Source organism: Fukomys damarensis, unplaced genomic scaffold, assembly GCF_012274545.1.
Source record: "Fukomys damarensis isolate Sample0158 unplaced genomic scaffold, DMR_v1.0_HiC HiC_scaffold_14, whole genome shotgun sequence".
Classification (NCBI taxonomy): domain Eukaryota; kingdom Metazoa; phylum Chordata; class Mammalia; order Rodentia; family Bathyergidae; genus Fukomys; species Fukomys damarensis.
In genome coordinates this window covers 73,058,148-73,084,965 of record NW_022900926.1, presented here as the reverse complement: position 1 = coordinate 73,084,965, position 26,818 = coordinate 73,058,148, and the positions used below count along the sequence as shown (strand labels likewise).

General features: G+C 44.4%; 1 protein-coding gene across 1 annotated transcript in view; it reads right to left on the bottom strand.

Annotated features, from left to right (window-relative positions):
* Positions 1–13,092: 13,092 nt before the first annotated feature.
* Foxo3 (forkhead box O3) overlaps positions 13,093–26,818 on the bottom strand; it is a 106,021-nt gene continuing 92,295 nt past the window's right edge. Inside the window, exon 4 of the mRNA XM_010635301.3 lies at positions 13,093–13,170. The gene's annotated coding sequence lies outside the window, so the exon portion shown is untranslated. The remainder of the gene's footprint in view (positions 13,171–26,818) is intronic.

Sequence of the window (26,818 nt, the reverse complement as noted above, 5' to 3'; positions counted from 1 at the left end):
TAGAGGGCCATGAAGGACAGGGATGCTTGAGGACTCCCCACAGGAGCACATGATGTAAGATTGGGAGGCTCAGGGCTGGGGGTGGGGGAGTAACTCAGTGGTACAGCACTTGCCTGGCATGTGCAAGGCTTTTGGTTCGATTCCCAGAACTGCATACCTGGGAGATTCAAGTTATTTTTATGATTTTGTGAGACCAGAAATTTATTATTAGTGTTATTCATGCCTGAGTCTCTGAGTCTCTATGCTGTGAAAGAAGCCAATCTAAACACTACATACTGTATGATTCTGGGTTTATGTCTTTGCCCTGGCCATGCCCACCCTAACGATGAGAGCGGAGAGCTACTTCTCATGCTTCCAGCTCAAAAAGAGGAGGAAGAGTTCCTTACTCTGGTCAGAAGACTTCTGGCATATTTCTTTCCTCAGGATTCTGGGAATTGCCAACTGGCCCATTTGAAGCACTCCAGGCCCTCTGGGGTGAAAAATATGATCGAGATCCTTTGAGCTTCCAGTCTGTTTGCAATTTATAGACACTCAGCCCCCAGTGCATAAGTCTTGCTCAGTAGCTGTCTGAGCACCAGCCTAAATGGACAGGAACAAATGACAGAGGGGTGTCAGCACAGCCGTGAGGACAGTTCATGAGCCACGCTGCTCTCCAAGCCCAGCTCTTACAAATCCACTGGCCTAAGTCCAACCTGGTGTATGAGGACATATACATTTCCTCTCGCTGCCTGTAAAAGTCACCAAAAACTTAGTATCTTAAACTAACACCAATTTATTCCCTTATGATTCCAAAGTCCAGAGTGGGTCACACTGAGCTCCAGTTAAGGAGTTGGCAGGACTCAGTCCTTCTGGAGACTCTGGGACAGAATCCATTTCCTTGCCTTTTCCAGCATTTGCCCTTTTCCTTCACTGCTGGCTCTTCCTCCATCTTTAAAGCCAGTGACGGTGGAGTCTTTCTCATAACACCATCCCTCTGGTCCAAATTGGGTTTTTCTGCTTCGCTCCACCCCATTAAAGAACTCTTGCAAAGACATTGGGTCTACCCAGATAATCTTTACTAGAACTCTGCTGGTTCATCCTTAATTCCCCATTCTCTCTAACCTAATACAATCTCAGGGTTTGAGGACATGGACAGGTTTGAGGGATGTTGTTACTCTGCCTACAAGTGTCGGGCATTTTTACCTTTGCTCTCAGCTATATCCAAACTTTAGTATACTTCAGAACCACAGGTGATAGTATTCCCAAATGTTAGGTTTTAGACTTTGTAAGATTCTGATTCAGTATTTCTGCAATGCAGTGATGGTGAACCTTTTAGAGCTCTGGATGACACAAATAGCTCACTACAGCACACAAACCATAACTTCATCAGCATAGGTCTAAAGTATCTGAGTATTCAGCAGGCTCCCTCATGCCTCCCTGATAGACGTGTAAAAATCTGCTTTGTCACTGGGTAGTGTATAATGATTACATTTTTGAAACCTAATTACAGTATTTGTGATCTGTGATTGAGGAATTCCACTGTACTAATAAGTACAGCTCAGTTTATAAAGCACTTACTGCAGGTATACTTGAGGGACTTTTAAGTACTGTCCATATATCATCTCATTTAATACTCACGATAACACCAGGTGGGGGTTGTTATTATTATAATGTCTACTTTTCAGGTAAGAAAACGGAGGCTCAGGGTAAGTACCTGACCTAAAATTACACAGGCAAAGCCAGCTACCTGGCCACTGGCTTTCTTTTCTTTTTCTAAAGCTTAAACTAACCACTAACTCTAGCACAGCACTGCACATGGTAGGCCTCCAATAACTATGTGCAGAATCACGAGGTGAATAGAGAGGCAGGCAGGCGGTCTGCATGCATTAGCTGTAATCCCCATAAGAATCCTCAAGGGAAGTATGATCTTTATCCCTCACAAAACAGATAAGGACCCTGAAGCTAGGAGAAGCTAAAGCCCACAACCCTGCCTCTTGCTCTGAGGTACACATGCTGCCTATTACAGCAGGGGGCCTGCAAGCCTCAGGCCTCATGTTCTCACAAAGGATTGCTTTCTTATTCTGTATTCATCACTGCACAAAAATCTCACTATTATATGACTTCACTTGCTTTGAGTTCTATGGTTAACAAATAGCTTCTATCAAAAACCTGACTGACTAAATCAGGTCCGTGTGGTAGCTGCATTGGCCAGGGAATAAGACGGTTTCATTCCCCCATGGGCCCAGCCAGCCCCAGGCACAGCCAGACCTCTGGGGAGGAGGCCCGGACCCAACCCTCAGAAAGGCACTGGGCACGGCAACCACGGCGCTCACTACCCTCGTGGGTCCTCTTTGATTACATTCTTTCCCACACCCTTCAGGGCCACAGCACAGCCTGGGCAGAAAGGGGTCCATCTGTACCCATCCTGGGATAGCGGTGGCTCAGAGGGTTCCTCCCTCCCCACAAACACAACCCAGGGGACAGGGTCCCTACATTTGTTCCAGGCTGCCATTCCCTACCCCATCAGACTAGCAGCAAATCCCCCTGGCCTCCTGTGTGCATCGGGTGCACATTAGAGTTGGGGCACCACAGTCCCTGCACTTCTTCGGGACAGAAACAAGGGCCTCCATGTGACATTCGGTGTGTTATGGGCAGACAGTTATGCAGGGTGCAGCACCTCCTCTGGAACGGACACCACAGAACAAGCCTCCCTGCTTCCACGCTCACTGTCACACTTGTCCTGCCTGCTCTATCCCCATCTCCAGCCCCACCTCCAAGTATCCTGTTCACCTCTTTCCTTTCTTAGTCTTTCTTCACCCACTCAGGATGGATGCACTACCCCACTCTTTCACTGCAGGGTGTCACTACATTAAGCACATGGCTTTGGAGACTGGGCCAGTAGGGCATATTTCCTTTTGGAACACTGAACCTTTGAGCCCATGTTGGACTTTTGCCTCAGTTTCCCTTTAGGAGACTTCAGTGGATCAACATTTGCCAATTTCTTGACTCAAGGTAGCTTCTGTGGTTCTGACCTGTGCCTGGTGGTCTACAGAGTGTGTGCTCCTTGCCTGGACTCAACGTGATCACTTGATGAAGCCCTGGATGTTCATGAAGTAGAAATTGCAGATGGGGGAGCTGACGCCCAAGGACATGGAAATGGCTCACTTAGGGATACAGCTCTGGGTGGTAGCTAGGAGCAGAAACAAGGCTTCTGATCCTCTCTTTCCAGAGACAATGCTTCTGGTCCTCTTTATGGGACATTTGAGTCTTTGAGATCATGACCTTCACTCTATAGTTCACAGCTTGGAGGGAGCTGAAGATGAGCACGGCATCTGTCAACAGACCTTGAAGAACATCAGAGAAAATGAGAGCAAATGGCTATTTTTCATTCTTGGTCTCTATGCAATCTAATTATAAATGATGGGTTCATTCCTGTCAGGTTAATTTTGCTGCAAGTTTTCATATGATAACAACCACGCCGCCCATGGAGTGTGGGCCAATGAGATGTGTCTACAGAGATAAAGACCTGGCTGAAAGTCTTGCTCTGGACTTTCTTGAAGTATGTGCAAAGACTTGCAGGAAAGCTCTCATGCCATCCATACAACCCTGTGGGATAGGTAGCCTTAACTCCATTTCATCACCCATAAGACAGAGATTCAGAAAATTCAGTTAACTTACCGGCCATCATTTGCCTGGTGACCTGCCAGGTGGGATTCAAACTGAGCCAGCTCTCAGGGAACCATACTGCTCTTGTCCCACCCCACTGACTCACAAAGGTACAAAAGAGCTTACTCCCAACCCAGCTCCCTCTGTAGTCAACCACCTCCTAGCTTGTGTATGCAGGAATCAAACCCCTGCCCCCTGACACCAACCTGTACAGTGGGCAGCAGGAGGGTATAGAGCTTCTCCTTTGGTGAAGCACAGCCAGGCTGGAGAGGCCCCCCAAGCCAGGAACAGTTCTGCTCAGAAGACAGGCAGACTTGCTCGGGGGACCAGCGGCCCCAGGCCTGGCCCAGGAGCATGTGCTCTCCAATGTCCCAAAGGGCTGTCCTCCAGCTGGTTGTGTAATCTTACTATGAATAGGTCTTAGTGTGTGGTTTGGGGCCAAAGAGCCCAGACTTGTTTCCTGTGGGGTAGCAGTGTCCCTCTGGAATTCTGGGAGGTGAAGGAGCCCAGCTGTCAGGTCAAGCTGCTGACCCCAAGGCAGGGCAGTCCAAGCTGGTGGCGTGAGGGGAGGAGCCTGTGGCCCAGACTGGATGGACAGGTTGGCAGTGTGACTCTTCAGAGTGTGGAAATCACCTGAGTGCTCAGAGCTGCTCCTCCTTCCTGGCCATCATCAGGTCACCCAGACTCCACCTTCTAAAGCTCCTCCTACCTCTACCCTCATCCTCACCTCCTTGTCCAGGCTCTAACCTTGCCTTGGCTAGGAACTTAAATTTTGGAAGGGGAGAAGGAAACACAAATTTGTAATTCACTTTAAAAATATTAAAAATATGAGGCTGTGAGGAAACAGGGATTCCCACACATTCTTTATGTTGGTGGTGTGAACTGGTAACACTGGAGGGCAGTTTAGTCAACCTCTGCCAAAATTATAAATATCTATATCCTTTGACCCAGCAAATCCAAGTTTGGGCGTCAGTCCTACAAAGATTCTTGCCCATGGATGAATTAATGTATGTATAAGGTTATTTATTGCAGTGCTGTAGTGGTAACAACAAATACTTGGAAATAATCCAACGTCCAGTGTTATCCACAGGGGACTCCTTAATCAGTCACGATGCATTCATATAATGGAATTCTATGTAACTATAGAAAAGAACGAGGAAGCCTTTGTGTCCTGCTGTATCTCCTCCGCGTGTGAGAAAATCATCCAAAAAGCAAGATGGCCAATAGTGTGTTATAATGTACTTCTTGAATAATAAAAAGGGAATAAGAATGTTTTAATTACTCAAAGGTACATAAGAAATTCTGACAGGATAGACAAAATCCTTTGGGGTGAGAAAAACCTACATAATAGGGTTCAAGGATGAGAGAAAGACATTCCTCATATTTTTTTGTTTTCCAGCATGTAAATCAAGTGGATGCATTATTTTGCAAATATTAATTTAAAGTTACAGTAGAACAAAATGAAGATGATTTGGGCAAAAAAAAAAAAATTCCAATTCCCCTCATACAATAAACATGCATCTTTTGGGCCCTGTTCTATCTGGAGGACCCCCTTTTTATTTGGGCAGGGGTGGCTCTTCGGGGGCATCCTAGTGGAAGGGATGCTTCTCCCCTGCTGAAGAGGGTCATGGATTCAAGTCCCTGCTCCTGCCAGTTGGGACTCAATTGGCAGATGGCTCAGATGTTCTCTGATTTCAATGGCAACAGCAAGGGCCCATGTCTTATGGTCAGGTTCACAGTATCCAAAACACAAGAATTATTTTTATCTTTATATTTTACTTTTTTTTTTTTGTATCAGGGGTCAAACTCGGGAACTTGTACTTGCAAGGCAGGAAGCGGCACCACTGAGCTAAATCCCCAGCCCTATAATTTACTTTTAATACTTCTCCCCAGTCATAGTTTTACATTCATACATACTACTTGTAATCAGCATTTTGTTTTTCTTGTGTCAATCTATAAGATCATAAGAACCATGAATAATTACATTTCTAAGCACCCGATTTAAGCATTTCCTATGTACTTGAAGTCTTCATAATTATTATGTTAATGGATGCATAATACTCCTTTATTCATATTAGGTAATCCTTATACTATGATATTCAAGATGTTAACAGGGAGAGGTTAAGGAAACCTAACACTGTGAAGACACAGAGTTGCAATGATCCTGTTCATTTACCAGTCTGATTCCTTTTAAACAGTATAGTTACCTTATTATCTCCACATCTATTCCCCAATATCCTTCTCCCACCTATTCCTTGTTCCCTCCTCTCCCAGAAGAGGAGGCATCAAAGCCAGTCCACCTCCACTGCTTCAAAGCTATATTTATCATTATAAAAGTAATATATTCCCACTTTGCTAAGTTAAAATCATATACAAGGTGAAGAGTTGAAAGCCAAACTCTCTCACCTCCCTCCGCTAGACTTACCCGTTACCATGCTTCTCCCGACTTCTACATAGGATCTCACCTTAGTTGGAAAGTCACGGAGATGGGCGCTGCTGCTTGCTCAGCCTGTGGGGCTGCCCACGGGGCCTGTGGCTGTGGGTTCCCACAGTAGGTCACCCGACACCTGGGGCAGGTTTCTTGGCCTTTACAGTGGGACATAAACATTATTTTCTGTGGGTGCTGTTGTACAGAGTACTAGACTTACCACGGCTTCTCATTTCCTCAACATCTTTCCCAGGATCTAGCTATCAGTCTACCGCCGGGGTCTCTTTTCAAGGCAAACTCAGCTCTCATCAGGTTGCAGCCTTGCTGGTTTCCACCTTCTCAAAAATTCCAAGCTCCTTGGTCTGGAATTATTCTGGCAGTCTACTTTTCTTGCCTGAATCCTCACCTATCTTATTGAGTCGTTAAGCCCTAAACAATTCCCCTACTCACTCTTTCCCAAGCATGTCCTAATTTTCCCTGTCTCCAGCCTTTGTCTTGAGAGTTGGTTTTTCAGGTAGAAATCGTGGCCCATTTTGGCCCTTCCGCCCAAACACCAACTTTCTCTGCTGTCCCAGCTCTACATATCTGTCCCTGTGACCTTCCCTCAGCAGCACCCATAGGTCGTGTTTATCTAGGAGTGTGCCAGTGGGCCTACATACCTCAGTTTGGCCCCTCTAGCCATCTCCCCATGACAGCCTGGCACGGTAGGTGCTGTAGGTGAATGGATGGAGGCTCACTGAGAAGCCTAGTGCCAACCTAAGAAAGGCATTGTGTTTTCTCTTACAGGTTGGGGTGGGGATGTTTGTAGTGTGTTTCTACCAAGTTTTCAGAGAAGGGAGGCAAAATCTAATCATTCTGAGCCATTATCATTAGGCAGAACCATACACACATGCAATCTAATTTCCCTCAGGTCTTAACAATTGCTGCTGGTTTTCCTCTTTCAACTTTCAAACAAGGAAAACCCTGGGGAAAGGACCCTCCTGCCCCCAGCTTCACTTACGTAGTCCTGTGAACCAGGACCACTGCTGTCTGTGGTGGAGATCCCCAGAGCTGGAGTGGGTCCCCTCTCTGCATGAAATTCCCTTCACACTCACACCTCCATTCCCACCACCAGACTGAGCCCAGTCACCCACAGCACCAACATGCTCCCTGCCCCACTTTAGCCACCTCTCTTTTTATCTCAGGGGAGAGGCTGCGTGTGTAGGTGTCTGGTAGGCAGTGGCCATGACCTCCACCTTCCTCCAACAGTGGCCCTTGCACTAAAAGCATGGTACAGGTGACTTGGCTGACATGTGTCAAGAGACCATTTTGTTCTAATTAGATCATCTGCGAAACTAAATTCCTCAAGTGTTTTAGAGATTAGTGCAACTTTCCCCTTTTAAAGTTGGTGCTGTTGCTGGGACAGTCAGCCAGGGGGTCACTTGTCAAGGTAGGGCGGGTAGATTACATTAGGGAGCATAACCTCGTGGAGGGCAGGGTCCAGGTCATGGTTCTTTTGGTGCCGTGACAGGGTCTGGCCACCACCACACTTGAGGCTGACCTAGTAACTGCTGATCATTAAATTCACTAGTTTTTGGTTGCATTTTCACATGATTTGGGGGTCAATTCTCTACTGAGAATCTCGTGACAACTGAAATTAGCTTTTCATTACTTTTTGAAATGCAACTGCAAATGAAATACCCTTTCCAGATGGTACTGGTATTTGAAAATGATGAGGTTTTACCTGTTATAGTTAAAACCGTAAGGAAAAACTGATGAAAGCAAGACTATCAATATGGAACTTACCCCAGAGGGCTAACTTTAATAACTTTCTTGCCTCTTAGGTCTAAAGAGTGAGCCTATCATGTTGCTTAGGGCCTTTAAACCAGATTGGTGGGGGGATTCTGTAAGCTCAATAATTTTTATAATATGTCTATTAAAGAAACATAATCCAGGCTAAGAATAGTTTTACAATAGGGTAGGGTTCATATTAACTGAAGAGGACACAAATGTATGCCCAGAGGAAATATTTATGTGGTTGCCACCAGAAGCCTGAACCTGACTTTTGACGTGCAGGATGGCTCTGCAGATGACTGATGTTCATGTGCTGAACACACGTGACAATGACCCAACTCTGGCCAAACCAGTCGCAGGTTAAACCCCTGGCACTCAGCGATGGCAGAGTCTAATTCCTGAACCCAGTACTTAAAAGCTCCTCTGGGACCACATGACTCAGTATACACCCTGAGTGGCTATCAGCCAACACAGACAACTCCATAAATTTGCTTTTATTAAATTATCTGGTTGTCTGTGGAGGTCAAAAGTAGGCCTGAGAAAAAGTTTAGTAAGTTCATTGCACTTAGAGATCTCAGCTCTGTGCCTCTACCAGGCTGTGAAGTAATCCCACAGAAAGCCCTTGAGCTAAACTTGGCTATTTCATTCTCAGGGTGAAAGAAAGGGGTGGAGGGGACAAAAAAACTTAGTAAGACAAGAATGTCATTGATGCTTTATTTACATGCGTCACCATCTCTTACAAACTAGATTACCGTTAAATGGAATACACAAGGCAGTATCTACAAACACCAAGCAAAGTAAGTACTGTATCTTCACTTCATTTGGAAAGGGGAAGATTCCCAAATCAAACTGGTTTTGATCCTCAAGAAGAAAGGTGAAAGAGTTTATTCACGTCAACATATGATTAGACAAAATCCAAGGTAAGTATGAAGTATGATAGTGTTCACTTCAACAGAAAGGATGAGGTGCTTCAAACCAAAGGGTGAACTGTTGAATTCTTAGGTGTTTGAATATGGCCACACACCATATTTAATTCTAGTTTGTATGGGTGGGTTGTGAGCAAGAAATTGGAACAGATAAGACAGTTTTACAGATACTGTATACAGTTTTCATTCATGCAACTTTTTTTCTTAAAAAAAAAAGTTAAACATGTGAAGCCAAAATACACAGTACAATTTTTTTTAGAACTAATTTTTCTGGTCCTCTTTCAAATCTGTTTACATTTCCCATGGATAACATGTGCTAGGTCAAGTATACAAGAGATTGCCAGGCAATGAGATAATTTTAGAGAAATAAGTGACAAGACACACAGCTTTTAAAAAGCAGTTGCACAACTATTTCTGGAGTGTGGTAGAGGCTTCATAATCATTCTTCAAAGAAACATACAAACAAAAAATAAACAAGAGGAAAATATTCAGCTTGCATAAAATGTTACCTAGAGATTTACATCAAACGAGACATCCTCTCTTTAGCTGCCTGGGCTTCTGCTATCAGGTCATGTTTGACAGGCATGATTCTGTAAGAACTTATTCTCCTCTGGTACCGCCTCCACAAGGCTCCAGGAGGGGCTGGCTTTTTTGTACCTCTTTACTAGTGATTGCATTTCTACAAAAAGTTTTGCTTCTCTTAATTAAGAAAACATTATGCTGAACCATATGATGCTACCCAAATATATCAAGAAAAAGAAAAATATCAGAGTTCAGAGCTGTCAAGGGTTTTCTTTCTGCTTTGGGCTCACTCACATTTCCCCTCGTCAGCCCTTGGCACCAGCAAGTGGATCACAGTATTTTTTTATTTAACTACTCTTGATGGACTCTTCCAAGAGATTCAAATGTTCCTTATTCTTTAAGTTGATTATATATTCATCACATAAGTGCAAAGTCTGTCCCTACAATCCTTAAGCTGTGCACGTTTGGAAGCCACCTGAAGTCACACCCTGAGATGGGGCATACCTGACCTGAGTAGTGAGCCATGATGTCCTCTCTTCAGGGTGAGGAAGTAACACACAGATGCTAAAAACCAACACCAAAACCAAAATCCACTTTGTACTATACGTGTGTGTGTGTGTGTGTGATCCTCCCATTATCGGGAGAGTCAGACTTTTGAAAACAAGTTTTAAAGTGTACTTCAGCATTCATTATGCTGCAGAGGATGCGATAAAAGAAACCAGATGCATTCACAGTTAATGGAGTACACTGAACCCAGTGGCCACTCTTCACACCAGGACAGCGAAGGCTTGATAAAGCTCTTTTCTAGCTTTGGTACAGGTATCAGGCTCTGGAGCCTGAAGAGTCACGGAGCCCCAGGAGTGCATGTGTCACATTTTCAACAGTAGGCCTCCCCTTCCTAACTTCCATCACCATGCAGGCAGCTCCCTGGGGCAGCTTGCTAAGAGGCTGAGGGCAGCTCCCATGGTTCTTATTGCAACTGAAACATTAGTGCTGATGGCTGGAGGCTGCTAAGTAATCCACTGAGATGCTCCAGTTCAGAGCATTTATTATTAGGGACACAAGACATTCAGGGGGCAACCTATTAGCCACCAGTTGACCTGTCCAAAAAGCAGGGTGCCAGATTAAGGAACAGAGGCCTCAGGCTGCACTTCTGCCCAGTCTGCCACCTTAGAACCTGGCTTGTCTAAGCGAAGCCGGTCTCTCTAGTGTGAGCAGCCAGGGCAATCGTGCAGGGATTCCAAACAGGCCTTGCTATTTGAGTCCTGCCCGACCTTCTCCCGGGCTTGGAAGATGCTGCACCTGATGTGGCTCTGGTCTCAGATCTCCAGAACACTCATATGTAGGTGCTGTCTGAATAGTTTTTAAAAGAAAAAAAATCAAAGCATCCCCCTTTCATTTTCTCAATCTCTTCTGTGGCTGCCCTCTCCTCCTACCGCTCGGTCTCTCCTTCAGCTGTTTCAGATTAAATTATAACATGATTCTAGGACATTTTGTAAGACAGTGTGCCTGAAATTCAACAAACACTGGAAAAAAAGAAAATAAAGGGGATGTCACGTTTCTGAAAGGAAGTCAACATTTTAAAGCTGGAATACACTGGAAGGCTGCCTTTCTTGTTACCAAAGCAGCTCTGGCCAGGGTCTATAAAACTGCATAGGCAAGTAACTAGTTTGAGAGTCAGTCTGCTTGTTTCTCTGAACTCAGAAGAGAACTCTCAGGGACCTTACACTGGAAGCACTTGGGATTCTCCCTGTCTCTGACAACTTTCCACCCCTGATTCCTCTTCCCCCAAGCTGCCTCTGCGATACATGTCCACCCAGGCAGCATCACTCAGGAAGTCAGAGAAGTAGCCCTCTTGTTGATTTTGGACAGTTCTCGAACCCAGGAGACTACTGAAGAATCAAGGAAGTGGCTAGCATTATTATAAAGGAATATATATAGTAAGCAAGTGTGCTCACTGACAAGCAGACCACATGAATACATATTTTAAAAAATCATACATACTTTTAAAATGAAGATTATAAATGTATAGCACATTAGAAAAGGTGATATGCGATTGGTCTACAATAACCACAATTGCACAACAATTTACAGATTCAGTAAAAGGCAGGGTGAAATCAACAGGGCCTCACTCAGACGTCACAATCCAAGCAAGGCAGGAGAGATGTCTGACAATACCAGATGGAACTCTCATAATGGAAGGAGCTGTGATCACCACCAATATCACCCCCAAAGGAGTTATAAAGAAAAGGTGCACAAGGGGACCCTTGGCAGCCAGTGGGGGTGCAGGGGATCAGGTGGCACGTCTGTGTTGGTGTCCACTGCCACAGTGAAAGCATCAGCAGGATCAAGCAGGGAAGTCTGTGCTGAAACACTAGCCTATTTTCCTAATGCCCATGCACAAGGTTCCATTTTTGTACTGTACATGATATACATTTATATGCCTAATACTTTTTATGCAAAGAAGAGTCTTCATATATCACTTTGGAGACATATGTATATGCTGTGCTAATTAGAGCGGCATCACACCAGTTTTGTATGTACCAATGGTGTTCCCAACTATTCAGTCTATCAAAGAGGGTAACAAATACAATCACACTTCCCAAGTTAAACAGAAAGCACCTATACAGCACCATAACGTTTTGAAAACAAAACAAAATGAAATCCACAGAAGCAGAAAGTAAAAAAAAAAAAGGAAAAAATGAAAGGTTAAAACTGCCCTATCCTGTACTTTGTGTCACTTGTACAATTGTAATTTAGGCTTACATAAAAAAAAATCAGTTTGTATGTTATTGCCATTCACTCATGTCCTTCTAGAAAATCAGATTGTACACAGCAAGGCTGAAAATAATCAAGGATGTGTACTTCAAAACAGAGAAGTTAGACCTGCCTCAGCATTGCCTTGGTTTGTCCTATTCACATATCTCGCTGCAAGCTTAATGCTCACTTCTAAGTTCTTCCGTAAAGCAAAACAGGACACTTTTTTTTTTCCTTTTTCTTTTCTCATTAAAAATAAATCCTTAGTGGCATTTGGCAATTGAGTGGATAGCTGATTTTTTTTCTGAAAAGATCCTAGTTTCTACCCAACAGGCCAACACTGTCCACTACGTCAGCTGAGGGTACTGCAGAAGAGCACAGCCCTGCTGACCTGGCCACTGCAGTGCAGGCACTGGGGCCTCCTCCTCAGACGGCCCTGACCCAGAACTGGGAACACACTGGGCCGGATGCTGTGCTCCACTTGTTTTGCCTATGTGTGGTTCAGTCCCGCATAGGTGCACATAGCAAACAATTGTGCCATTGTTCAGTTTTTAGAAAAGATAACTTTCCACCAAACAAAACAAAGAAAAATCCCCCTATAGTTTATGTAATATGTTAGTTATGGAGTCACGTGGGCTCAAAAGCGCGTGATGCCCACAGCCAGAATGGTAACAAGTAAATTTACCAGGCGAAGGATGGTTAACATTTTAACAGAAAAATACTGAAAGTTAATGCATGTGAAAAAGTCAGAGGGTCAAAGGAAAACAAACAGAAAAACAACATTTAAACATCCCACAAACCATTGCGATATTCAACCACAGAATCGGCAATGGGGGCTCCCGATGTGCTCTGAATGAGTGGGCGGTGCTGTCGGGGTGCTGTCTTCCGCTGGCAGGTGGGTCACCGCCCCGGATGAGGAAGATTTTGCATACTTTATAAAGTTCTGTTCCAAGGGTAAGTGCTTCACCCAGGGTAAAGGGCCATTAACAGTCTCTGCTGGGTTAGGAAAATGGCGCGGGATTCACAAAGGTGTTAAGCTGTAAACGGTATCAATGTCCACTTGCTGAGAGCAGATTTGGCAAAGGGTTTTCTCTGTAGGTCTTGTGTCAGTTTGAGGGTCTAAAAAAGGAGAAAAGAAAAACTGAGATGGTGAAGGGCTTCAAAAAGCAATGGGCCCTCTGTTCCTCATCCCACCTTAGAGCCCAAGGAGTATAGCTGTTTTGCTACTGCATTTCAAAGGGCCCCAAATCTAAGGACAGGGCACACCTATTACCTACCTTATTTCTTACTGTGTCATTACTACAGATGCTCTCAAGTTGAAAAGCCCAAAGAAATGGGATCACTGTTTTTCAAGAAGTTAACAAAGAAAGGCATTTTGGGGGTGTTTAGTGGGTCCTGTTAAGGTAGGGACCCAGGGTGCAGATGGGTTTTTCTGGACTGAAGCATTTGCTGGGACAAGGGACTTCTGTGTTAAAATCAGGCAAAACAGGCCAGGCATGGTGGCACACGCCTGTAATCCCAGCACTCAGGGGCTGAGGCAGCAGGACTGCTATGAGTTCAAGACCAGCCTGGGCTACGTAGGTCAGTCTCAACTAGATAGTGAGACCCTGTCTCAAAAAAAAAAAAAAATCAGGCAAAACAGCTCTTCTTCTCTGGTTCTCCCCCACTGGTCAGGCAGACTAACTGAACTTCTTTGACACCCTGTTAGTACCTGGACACCGGGGGAGCAGACATGGCCCCTTTCCACAAATATTTAGTAAGAGTGAACTTCAGGGTGCGAGTAATCTTGACTTCCCCACACTAAGAGAAACAAGCCTTCTCTAAGTGGGCTATCTTAGGGATGTGATTTTATATTAAAAATCTTTAGAGAAAAAAAATTACATAACACACTTAGAGCCAAATCTCCCAAAACGTCTTTTTAACAACTAACAACATTTATGTTATCGTCACCAGTTTTCAAAGAAAAGGCACAACAGATGGCCTCCGAGAGCGTCACATTTGGACAAGTCTTACCCGATTTCAGTGTGGCCACGGAACCCAAAAAGTTAAGAGGATTAACAGAAAAAGTGTATTCAGAGAGATGCAGGTAAAGGAACTGACAAGACAGGCCTCAAGATGTAAGATCTTTTGTTTACAGTGTCAGCTGTCAAGGCAGTAAAAAAATGGCTCTAGGCCAAGACATGGATAGAAAACTGGCAGTAAAGCACCAAGAACTCAAGATCTTCTCACCAAAAGGACCACAGAATGAAAATTACATCAATAAACTCACACACACACACACACACACACACACACACGTTATTTACATCTGCCTTTTGCTCGTCTAACGTGAAAATTCAGAATTTCTGTAAGTCCCCTTGTGGCTTCAGTCTCATCTATGACTCTATCCTTGCTGACAATCTTACCTTTTGCCACGGACATCTGCAAAGACAACAGGACTCAGTACGCAAAACATCACAGACCCCTGGGCCTGTTTTCCTTTGCTATAGCTCTGAAGAGAAGTGAGCTTGTTTTTACTGGAGGCAGACACAATCAAGCAGGAAAAATAAGGCCCTCTTCCCATTAGTTGTTAATGTTTAGTTTCCCTGACTGGGCTTTTTGGAGGTATTCTCTGCTTCAAGAAGTGACTAGACAATATTATCTTGGACCGTATATTAATTTCAGAGGGACAAAAGGCCTGAATAAATCCCAGATCTGTCTGTGAGGAATCTGGCCTGCTTGACCTGGTGCTATTATAAGTATTTCACTGGGACCCTGAAGCATTATTGGACAGGGGCTCCCAGACACAGTACTGTGAAGGGAATTCTTTTTTCCTTCACAATAACATTTAATAAATCACAATCTAACATCACTATGCAATTAGTCATCAAGGGACTATGGTCCCCAAGTCCCAGTCCTGACTTTCTGTAAGTATCAAGGGAAAAGCAGCAAGGTATTACCTAATTCAGACTGCCTCCCTGTTTCCCTTTGGTGTTAATTATTGTGCCATGGAAACCAGTGCAGAGTAGGAAGGTGACACACTTCATTCCCCCAAGTACAGAGGTAGAACGTGCAGTTTGCTCCGTGGTCGTGGCTGGGCCAGCATGGGAGGGACGGAGTTGGAGGGCACCTAGGCACTCTGACATGGCATCATTCCAGGCAGCACAGACATCAGCTCTAAATCCAGGCTAGGGGGCCCTCCCAGGGCACTCTAACACAGCATCAACAACCCATTCCCTCAGCAAAAGGCCCATCTGGCAGTATCATCAAGGAGGAGATACATTAACACCACTTCCTCTCTGCAGAATGGAGTGGGGCCTGTGATGCCCCGCCCTGAAGCTTCCTCCAAGGTCTCAGGCAATGCCCTCCCAGGGAGGCCTGCACAGGAAGCCATCTCTGTGCCCATGCCATAAGTCAGTGGAGCCAGGCCAAGGGACAGAGGCAGTTCCTCCAGAGGGCACACTTAATATAGAATCTCACTCCACACAACTGAAAGGCACTGATGTTGGGTTGTGTGTGTGCGTTAGAAGGAAACAGATGTAAAATACTATGAAAACAAAATAATCAGATACAATACATCTTGAATAGGAAAACAATCATCCCACTAAACGGAACACCAGGGCCACCACTTACAATAAAGATCAAATAATGCAAACATTCCTACGGAAAGCAGCAACTCATCTGCCTCGGACTTCTGAAGGCTCTTCTGCAGTCCAGTCTGCACATGTTTATCTGACTCAAGGCAAAGACCGAGAGAGTGGAGCACATGTTCAGTGATAAAACCAACTACAGAGCTGGGAATCTGTTGATACTTAGTTTGGGTGCGATCCATGGTTTTTAAGGAAGCCCATGTCGTTCTCATATGGGTTCAAGTATGGCTTTTTAGCCAACTATGAGGCTTGTGTGTGTTGATACCCTTCTAGTTTAAAAAACAGATTAAGCAAAACCTTTGGAAGGAAAAGGAAGCAGCTAGCTAAAAGAATTACCGCTGTTACCCTACAGTTACTAGGCAATATACCAATTAACAATAAATATGAAAATATCCCTGTCTCTTCAGTGACTTTAAAATGCTCCCTTCCCCTCTCCCTGCTCAATAAATAAGTTTGAAATAAGGCTGTTGATGGAAGGAAAATGAAACAGAGAAACTAAATGAATGATGAGACCCATTCTAAAAATATCTGTGGATGCTGTCATCCGGTCTCTGGTGAGAGTCGGGCCCTCTGTAATACTGGCATCTGCAGGGAAGACAAGCTTCTGCCTAATTATCACCATTAAGTCACATGATGTGCTAAGGAAGGGAAACGCCTCCAAAACCACACAACATAACAACCCCAATCAACTTAAATCTGGAAATGGAACATAACTGTCCCCACTGCTGTCCCCCACAACTTAATTCCACTGTGAAAAATGTGCATTTGTCAGTCGGGTTATCTTCTCAGCAGAGAAAGAAGGAATAGGACCCCACTACTAAACATGACAGGGACCATTTTCATCTCCAGAATTAAGGATTATTTTAATGTTACATCATTGCCTTTTCTCTTTTACTTTCCTTTTTAGTTTTATTTTAGGATTCCCTATTTTTAATGTTCATACAGAGACTTCTTTAACTGAAATATTGAATAGTTTCTCTGGTGTAAAAAACTATAATAGTACACAGGATCCTAATGAGATAATTAATAATGTGAAATAGGAAGTAAAGGGCTAAAGGTGTAGGGAAAGTGGGAAGGGTGGGGGAAAGGTAATAAGGGAGAGGAAAAAAATCTGAGAAACTGAAAAAATGGAAATAAAGTGTTTGCAAATGGGGAGGGGAGGAGGGGGTGAAGGGAGGGCAGGGACAAGGGGAAAAAATGAGAATCAGGACCTGTTATGTAAAGGTACAGGATCCCAATGATGAATGTAACTGTATTGCATACCTAGATTGTACCAATAAACTCAATAAAAAGAAAAACAAAGTTATTAAAAAAAAATGACATGGAAGGAAAAAGAGTAGAATGAAACCCTCACATCCACAAATCCATAGAGGTTATCAACCCTTTCCCAAGTTAGGACTAAATGGGTTTGAAGTCTGCCCAAAAAATCAAAATGAAAGTCAAACACCATTTTCTTCACTCTTTTAAAAATAAGGACAATTTAAGCAAAACTTGCAACTCCTGAACCCAGCTGGGGATTAAATATGGAGCATTCAGGAGAGAGGAGCAGACTCCTCAGTCAGACGGGGCAGCCTCCTGTGGGGTGCAGAGGCAGGCATGGCTTTCAGAGACTGCAGGTTTCCAGTCCAGTCCAGACAGGGCATCTGCTTGCGTGCCACCACTTCTGCTTCACTTCCAGGAGGACCAAGGGGGAAAGCAGCCCATCACGAGCCAGTTATCTGCCACCGTCCTCGAGGGTAGGCAGCCAAATCCTATTTTGAAACCCCAATGTGGTGGCAGTTCCTGAGGGTGCAGCTACTCAGCAGGCCTGCTTCACGGCTCAGGGGAACAGGCTAACACTCTGGCCTGGTCATCTTTCACTACCTCCTAGGTTGGAACAGGTGATGAAGAGGAGTCAGAGACATTCATGAAAACAAGCTGGTGGTCAGTGATGACAGGACCTGGCAGGTGCAAATCTAACCCTCAGCCTGCAAGAGGGGAGAACCTAGGACCTGCTCCTCTAAAAAACTCCGTTTTGGCAAATGCTGTCCACTTGCCATTCTAGGCACTGAATAGTTTATGAGGGAAAGAGAACAGGTAGGGACATTTCAGCCAGGCTGAAAGCCAGGTTTATATTCAGTTGAGAAACCTCCACAAAGGCAAGTCAAATTTCCAGGAAACCTGGCTCTGGTACTTTCTAACAGGCAAGTAAATACCTAATGTAGAAGGTGAGGATATATTAGGGAAGCTAGAATGAGAAGCTTTTAGTGCAAAAGTGATGCTTGGAATGATGCACAAAGGCACTCAATTATACACTACTTAACAAAAAAAAATTCTTTCCAGAAGCTTGGTCTGGGTAAGAAGCACAGGCTGACTTGTGGAAGTGCTGTACTATTCTGCCTCCCAAGAATGCCTGACCTTTTCATGGGAGCAGAGAAAGCCTGCTTGAGAGGCTCATGAGAGTCGCCTCAAGAGCCTCTGTCTCCAGGGCACTTCAATGCCTAGGCCTAGTGTACAAGGCCTTCCTATCCAGCCAGCTTTTGTGCTGTGCTGACAAAACATGAGGGAAACGGGAAAGGACCCTCGTAGCCTTTCATGGCAGAGGGACAAGGAGCTATGCAGGGGTGCCGGCTTTTCTATTTAAACTTTTCTGATGGCTGCCATAAGTCTAACACAAATGGCCCATCTCTGCCTTTACACGGGCAGGAATTACATCAACCAACATCCCTCATGGACTCAGAGACTGACATGGCAGAAATATAGGTGATGGCTTGCCGTTGATGGAAGGTTGAAGAGATTCCATCTTTTCTTGATTTTTCAATTTTTTCAAACTATGTAGAGGATTCTATAAGGTTTGGTATTATATATTCTCTTAACCATTTTTAAGGTGAAAAGTCCACAGGCCACTTGGACCATCTCAGGTTAATCATCTTTAACTATCACACGAAAACGACTTCAGCTGGGAAAGAGCTGTGGGATCACTGTCACCCTGCACACTTCATGGAGCACACGCAGTAAGGTGTTAACGCCACATTCCACATTTTGTGTCCCAGGACTACTGAGGACACCTGAGGGGTTGGGTGCAGTGACTGACCCTTTGCCTAGACTGCTCTTCTCCCCACCCGTCTGAATCAGCCACGTTCAGAATGATCCTCCAGCCCCACCCATCCAGGCTGTCCTGTGCTCAACTCCTGAACCTCTCACCTGGCACTTAACCACGCAGTGCCCAGAATGGCCACTTCCTCATTGACTTTTTTTTTTTTTTTTTTTTTTTTTTTTTTTTTTTTTTTTTTTTGTACTGGGGATTGAACTCTGGATCTTACGCTTGCAAGACAGGTGTGGTGCCACCGAGCTACATCCCCAGCCCTCCTGACTTTTGACTCCCAGTGTGTTAAACTTCTTGTAAGCAGAGCAGTCTTCAAGTCAACTCACTTATGGAACATCTGCTACTTCAAGAGCTCTGTCTTAGATATGGCATTTGTTTCAAGCAGCAGACATTCCAGTAAGGGTAACAAAATCTTCTTGATGGTGCAAGTAACCTATAACGTGCAAAATATAAAACAGGTGCATAGTAAGTACCAGCTGAATAAGCCATCCTCTGGAAGCTCTTCTCTGCCCATTCAAGTGTTTAGCATTATTTCATTGCTACTGTTTCTATGACTTATGTACACTGCCAAGAGTGCTCAAGGGACAGGATCTAGGATTTGTAATGTTTTTGGGAAAAGATGGTTTCCAACTAAATTTCTAAAATTCTCATCCTGTATAAGAAGAAATCAATATTCAACCAATTCTTAATAAAGAATCCTCCTTCCTTTCTGCAGATCCCAGCATACAAGCATACATAACCCTTTCATCACAGGCCTCCAAAGTAACAGTCCTACTCTAAGCCCCAAGTTGTTGACAATGATAGTGACAAAAGAGAATTGTACTTCAGGAAGAAATCTGACCCGAATATCAGACTGAATATACATTCACTGGGTATGATACTGTCCCGTGTGACTCTTCCTGCATTTACCAGATGTGGGAGGTGATGGTGAAGGGTGAATGACGGGAGCGTGCAGACTGCGATGTCCTAGATCTCCTCAGAGTGGGTGGAAAGGTAGGTTCAGTCACTAGTCCATCGAGTTCAGCTACCAATTATGGAGCAGGGGTGGTACTGGCGTCCCCTGTTTTCCTTCTTTAGATATACAGGCTTTTTAAAGATAATCTCATTTTTCCAAGCACTAAAAACACAATGCCAGCCCTCAGAGTTCCATAAATAGTTCAAACCCCTCATCTATAACTGACCAGGACATGCAGCTGATAGATAAATGGTAGCCAAGAAGTAACCACCACACTGGGGCAACAGCAGAAGGAAATGAAGCGGATCCTGAAAGGAGGGACTCATGCACGGGTGGCTTCAGAACTGACAGCATGACCCATCCTGAGTCAGCATAGCAGGCCAGGTGTGCAGATTCCAGGTGCAAGTCTGCATTTATGCAGCCAGGCGGCCTGGCTGCTCTCTGGACACGCACTACAGTGGTGAGCACCACGGTTCCACCAGCCTGGCCCACCGGGCACAGGATAGCCTGAGCAGAGGGTGTGGGTTTGCAGGGAAAGCTCTGGCTTGAGGTACCCAGCCAACAGGCAGCAGCAGGGCTGCCTTCAACCACATCAACAGTTTTCTCTTTACGATTACGTTGGTCTGTGTGGCTTTCCTGATTGTTTCTGAGCATACAAATGACCTGGATGTGCCAATGAATTACAGTGACAAGTATATAAATGTAGGCCAAGTAGAAATTAATTTAGAATTTTGACCTCTAACCCTTAGCCTTCTCTTCCTGGCCACTAATTTCCCCTAAGGATTCAAATCAAACACACAGATATGAATACTTTAAAAAAATTCTTATAGCCCAGACTTCTTTCATCAGAGCAAAATAAGGAGAGGGAAAGAGAAGGGAAAGGGAGAGGGCACATCAACATGCAAACCTTCAATCCAACCAAGTTAGGCAATTAGTTCATCCTTCAAAAAACACTGGAATGACTTAAGTGATTCTCATCTTTTAATAAATGTCATGTATTTTTTTTTCAGCAAAAAAGGAGGTTATTTTAAAAATAGAAAATATACATCTATTGCTGGGAGACAGACAAAATCAGACCCGATATCTGCAAGCCATGCCAGTCAGCTTTCACGGATGGAGCTCTTCAGTCCCACCCAGCCACTGCTTTCTATGAGAAGCACCTGGAGGAGAGAGCAGCCTTATCTCTCAGGTTCTTGCCACATTGAGAGTTGGAAGAGACCTTACGGGGAGAGTGACTGTTTCCTGATCCCCAAATTGTGTCCTAAAAGGAAACACCAAGCCCAGATCACTGCCAGAATCACACCCAGACTGGATGGTCCTCTGCTCCCAAGGAAGTCCTAGGAGGGTTGGGAGCAGCTCTTCAGTGGCCTGGCAGGGGGAGAGCCAAGATCAGACATCTTAGTTCCCTCCTAACAGCAGGAGGGTCACAGACAAGACAGGCAGGGCAAGGTGTCCCCTCAGGGACTTGATACCAGCCCCTGGACACCAGCAGCGCCCCCTCCCCCCAAACTGAGACCAGACAGCTAGGCTGCTGGGTGAGCCTTCGGGGATGCTAAGGGATACTCTGTTACCACGTACATACTCCTCACTGCATCTGTGGCAGCAGAAATTCCCCATGAAAGTGGAAAACATCATCCTCACTAATGGTAGGCAGGAGTTCCAGGGAGCACTAACTCCAGAGAGCACAGGTTTCAGCCAGTAGATGAAAAGATATCTGACTGGTTCTAGTTTACTGAGGGAGGGAAGTCACTCTTGGTGTCAATAGCGCAAGACTAGGCCGGCTGCTTCCTATATTCTGCATTAATTTTGAGGACCATTCAAAGTCACAACATTAATTTTAAAAAGGTGAAAAAGTACAGCAGCCCACATCAGAGCTCATCCTTATAAGAGCCAGCACTGTAGGGGAGGTTTAAATTTCAACCCCATTTTACAGATGAGCAAACTGAGGCTGAGAGGTGCGTGACAGCTCAATGACACATGGCCACAGAAACAGCAGCCTCCTACTACAAATCCCACAGGCCATCTTCAGTAACACAGGTCCTTGATCAACTCCAAGGGAGCTACAGGAAGGCTTTTTAACTCTGCAGTTTCTCTCAGAGTCGAGCCCCAGGGGCCGTGTGCTGGAGTGGGCAGCTGGCTCACATCCAACAGTGAGGAACTGGCTCTAGAAACCAAACACAAAGTACAGCAAGGGTCCTGCTGGGCTTCTAACAGAACTACTGCCTGGACTCAGCCTCAGCTCTGAGCTATTCGTGTGGAGCTCCTGAAGTGGCAGGGTCTGTGTTTTTATACTCCAAAGACATGGCGGAAACACCAAGGTGATAAAGGAATGGGGCCATTTAGAGCGGGGCTGGCACACAAGGTGGTCACACCGCCTGGGTCGTTGGCTCCAAAGGTGAGCTTTGCTCGCATGTAAAGCAGTCTTCACTCCGGGACAAATGGTCACCACCATTGCCACTGGTTTCCTCACCCAGCCATGCAGCACCCATTGAAGGGAAGACACTATTTGATTCACCTCTGTCCTCTGTACCCAGGGACTCAGATTTCAATAATGAATTCAGCCTTCCCTGAGGATTTTCACCAACATAGGGACTACCCCAGCACCAGGCCACCTGCTCACCCACAGGCAGAACACACCCCACCCACAGGCAGAACACACCCCACAGCGAAGGGCACTTCCTACCTGACAAAGGCCAATTGGAGGAAAGGGGAAAGGAACCAAAGTCCTCAGGGGGTTGCTGACCCCTTTCAGCAACTCTGGAGCAGCATTTCTTAGAACACTTGTGTTATGGTTTCTTGAGGAAAAAAACATTTATTCAAGATACCAAATCTAGTAAACACTGGATAGCATGTGTTACCCTATAAAGCTCACAAAGTGTATTCATTTTTAAGGCTTTCAGAAGTCCTGTTGGAAATGTATATAACTCAATTTCTCTTTAACATTTCCCAAACTTACTTGACCATAGGATCTACTTTTAACTTCATAAATAGCTTGAGGATTAAGTATTTTGTGAAACACTTAGATATACTGACCTATGGGACACCTTTAAATATCTGAAGTATCACTAATCCACAAAACAAATTTTTAATTCATTTTAATTTCTGAAACTTTAAATTTTAAAACAATTTGGAGGACAGAGTAAAGCAACACTGAAATCAAATGTACATACCAACAAAACCAGGGAGAAAGTGGGTGATGTCTCTCACAAGGTACAGAATCCCCATCTAGGAATGAAACCGACATGTGTTTCCAAGTCGGGGAAGAAAGAGCAGCTGGCAAGCAACCTCCCACCTGTGCAAGGCCACGGAGCCTGCTGGAAGGTCACCTCTTCTGTCAGGGCACCAAAGGGGCTTCCAGCAAACTCCTTTCTCCCTTCTTCCCACAGAAGGCTATGCCTGTGAGAGTGCAGGCCACCCTGGGGAAGACACCACTCACAGAAAATGTTACATAACAGAAGTCGACTGTTCAGCATCATGAATGTACTAAAAAGAAGCACATAATGAGATCTTAAAAGTTCCTAAGAATTGTAAGTAGTAATTTTGATGTTTTTTTTTTTTAACCTCATATCTGTTTCATGTCATTTCTGTGGCCAAAGGAGACCTCCCCAAAAGCCACTTGCAAATGAACTTGCTTGAAGTGGGAGCCACAGAGGCTCTGACCCCATGCTTACCAGGCTGGTCAGAGGTGAGCACAGGTGCAAGATAAAACCAGCAAACCCAGGAAGAGCAGAGGCAGCACTGGATGCCACTGCTTCCCAGGGAAGAGTAATGTATGCAGACTGTACTAGTCTCTGCAAGGAAAGCCATTTTCATGGCTGCATCAACTTCCTTTACTATTATCAACACTGAAAGATCCAGACAGTCATCCTCTCCAGAATGACAAGTCAGACTTCAGGCTTTCTGAAAAAGTAAGAATAAAGATCTCGGCAGACACAGACTTCTTCAGGCCAGCATCCTGTGACCAAAGGCCACCATCACAGTTCAAATAATAGTACATTCTCCAGGCAGTACACAACAGGTTGACATTTACTATGCATTCCATTCCCTAAAATAGAAATATCTACTTCAAGAAAAACATGACAGTCAATATTACCTGTATTTGATTAAAATTAGTCTTATCACCCACATAAAATTTAAAAACATGATGGAATCACAACATTCAAACATCAGTCAAACATCGGTCAACAGGCAGCACAGACTTATCCCTTTCGAGAAGCATACACCTTTTTCTTTATAGTTCCGTATCATCACATAAACTTTCATTGGGCCATTTCACAGACAGAGTGTTGGCTTCAAGTGTAAAACTGCATATACTCTGTACATTTAAGACTATGACTCTATCCTCTTTGGACAGATGAGAGAACAAATAGTCTGAGACTTGGGAATGATGTGGCCAGTGGCAGAAACAGGAAGAAAAGTATCCCTCCTCTTTCCATAGGGGTTCTCTCGATGGATGGCTCCCAATTCTTACCGTAAAGTAGTGTGACATGTTCGTGAAGGGGCTGCACGTGCATGACTGTCCCCTTGGGTGGCTTATGGGATTGTCTTATGCTGCCCAAGGGGACAGTCATGCATGTACCACTGGTGGTTCAAGCTGGTGGGAATGTGTTAAACACAAAACTAAATTTTGAGCTGCTCCCTGTTAGGATACCCAAATGCCATAATGAAGACCAATGAAACAGCGTATGAATTCAGACATCTTTTGATATCAAAATGAGGGTAAGACTGTAGTTACTTTTCCTGTGTGGGGAGACACATGTCCAATTCCAGAGGATTCACTGGAAGTTCGGGCTTGCAGTCACCTCACCAGGACATGGCTACCTCTTTGCCACCAGAATGTATGTGTACCCTAAGCTTCTGAGCACTGAAGGAAGGTAGTGTTCTGTACACCCAGCAACTGGCACTCACAGAAAGGCATGGTTATGTTTTTCTTCTAGAGACAGACCCACAGGTCAAAGGATTTTACACATACTCTAAAATAAACAGCATGTGTGAAACTCCTAGCCCTCCAGAGAAGCACCTCACTCCATTTCTTCAGTAAGACGTGAACTGGTTAGAGCTGCTCCATGAACACTGTAAGGTTCCTACTAGGGCTATGTGACCTTCTGTGATCAAACAAGGGAATCAGTATGAAGAAATATTAATAAAAAGGAGGCAGACCAAGAAAGGTGCTATAGAACACCTCTTGGGAAGCAAGGGTGCTCAATTCCAGAGAAGTGTCGTCTGAAATTCTAACTTCCGGCCTGTTTTCCCAATTCAAGATCATCTTTAATAAAACAAAAGCCACTAGTTTAGAAGCGAAAGATGGGTCTGGGGATATAGCTCTATGGCAGCAAGTCTGCCTAGCATGTACAATGCCCAGTGCCCCACTACTGGGAGTATGTGTGGGCAGGGATAAAATGTGTTGGGCAACAAGTGCTCCTGGTTGCTTTGAGTAGCAATTCATTCCAAAGCAAAATGGAAATTCTATACCCAGAAACCAGACTTCCTCTTATTGCTCACCCCTGCCCCTGTTATCCTTACTATGATTTTTTTTCCTTGCTCTGTGGTCATACTGAGGTAGTTTACTTTCTGGAAAATTTGGTAACTTTTCATTTTTAACTGAAGATCACACCTTCTCAAAATGTTCTAAGAAAAACACGATTAAATGATTCCAAGTTGTTAGAGATAATAATGAAATACAGGATACCAGAAGTAGTAATTTCACATTATCAAAAACCTGTCATCAAATAAAACTTTAAAACCTGTATATTTAAATCTTCCTTAAAGGATATCTGTATAATGCTTCATAATTACAGACATGTAAGAAAGGTCTACTAGTCAACTAAAAGGGAATTTACAACTGAAAAATTACAGAGAAACTGATGGTACATTTTTTCCTGAACTCATTCTTTCCAGTGAATAGGAAGTGGCTTCCTTCTAACTATAGCCAAACTAAAACTCCAGTCTTTAGAAGCCACAATTGCAATCCTTCTCTTAAGGGAGTAAAAATCACTTATTTTTCCAAAAGTCAAATATCTGAATTTCTGAAGTCCAACCTCTACCAGCCCAAGTTCTGGTACGGTACTACGTGGCTGGCATGGCAGTACTGTCATCCTCCTTAGCTTCCATTACATTCTTTCACCAGCTCAAGGGCTATTAAATGACAAGAACAGATGTCCACGTTCCATTAGGGGCCTGCTTATGCCTGGCAAGCTGAGAAGCTTTAGCCTCACGAGGCTCTTGACAGTCCCCTTCCTACAGCTGCCCACAGGCTACAGTGAGCTCACCATGGGAGAACCTTGTAATTCCTGCACTATGGCGAGGGTTAAACAAGGCTGGGATTTTATGGTTTTGAATTCTTTTTTACTTCCACACAATTTAAAGATGGGTAAATAGCTTAGTGAAAGAAGAAGGAGAAGGAAGGAGAAGGGAGAAGGTGGGGGGGAAGAGGAGGAGGAAACAAAACAACCAGAGAGCTGGGGCACAGAACAGAACCCTTTGTCACGAAGGTGTGTGCGGTGGAAACCTGTGGCAGAAGCCCCCAGTGCTCTCCTTACTTCTTGAGAAAAACACTCAAGCTTGCCTATTATCTGAAACTCTGGCTCCATCCACAGCACATTCTCTCTTGACCTAGAGAAAATTAGGAAGAACTACTATGGTTTAAGCCATTTAAGCAGCATGAATTTGGGGTCTAGCCATGTGACCGTGGAAAACTACTTAAGCTCTCTGGGCTCTGCTTGCTCTCCAGTTGATGCGTTTACCTAATTGCACTATACATATTTCAACCTGCTGCATTTTGCAAAGCACTTTCACACACTACTGGCATTTAATCCCGTAATAACTCTGTAACAAGGGCAAGTACCTTCATTTTTTACAACAGGAATCAGGCTCAGTGGATAAGTGACAAGCTCATGATGGCAGCCAGAAAGCAATGGACGTGGGACTGAACCCTCAATTCCTGATTCAAACGAAATGCTTTCCTTACCACACTTCTTGCTCTTTCTGGTTATGACAGCATTAAAATGCCACCACTTTAAAATTCTGTCACCATCACAACTCATGTGACTCTGACAACACTTATAGGTCAAGGAACAAGGAAAGGCACATGCATAAGTA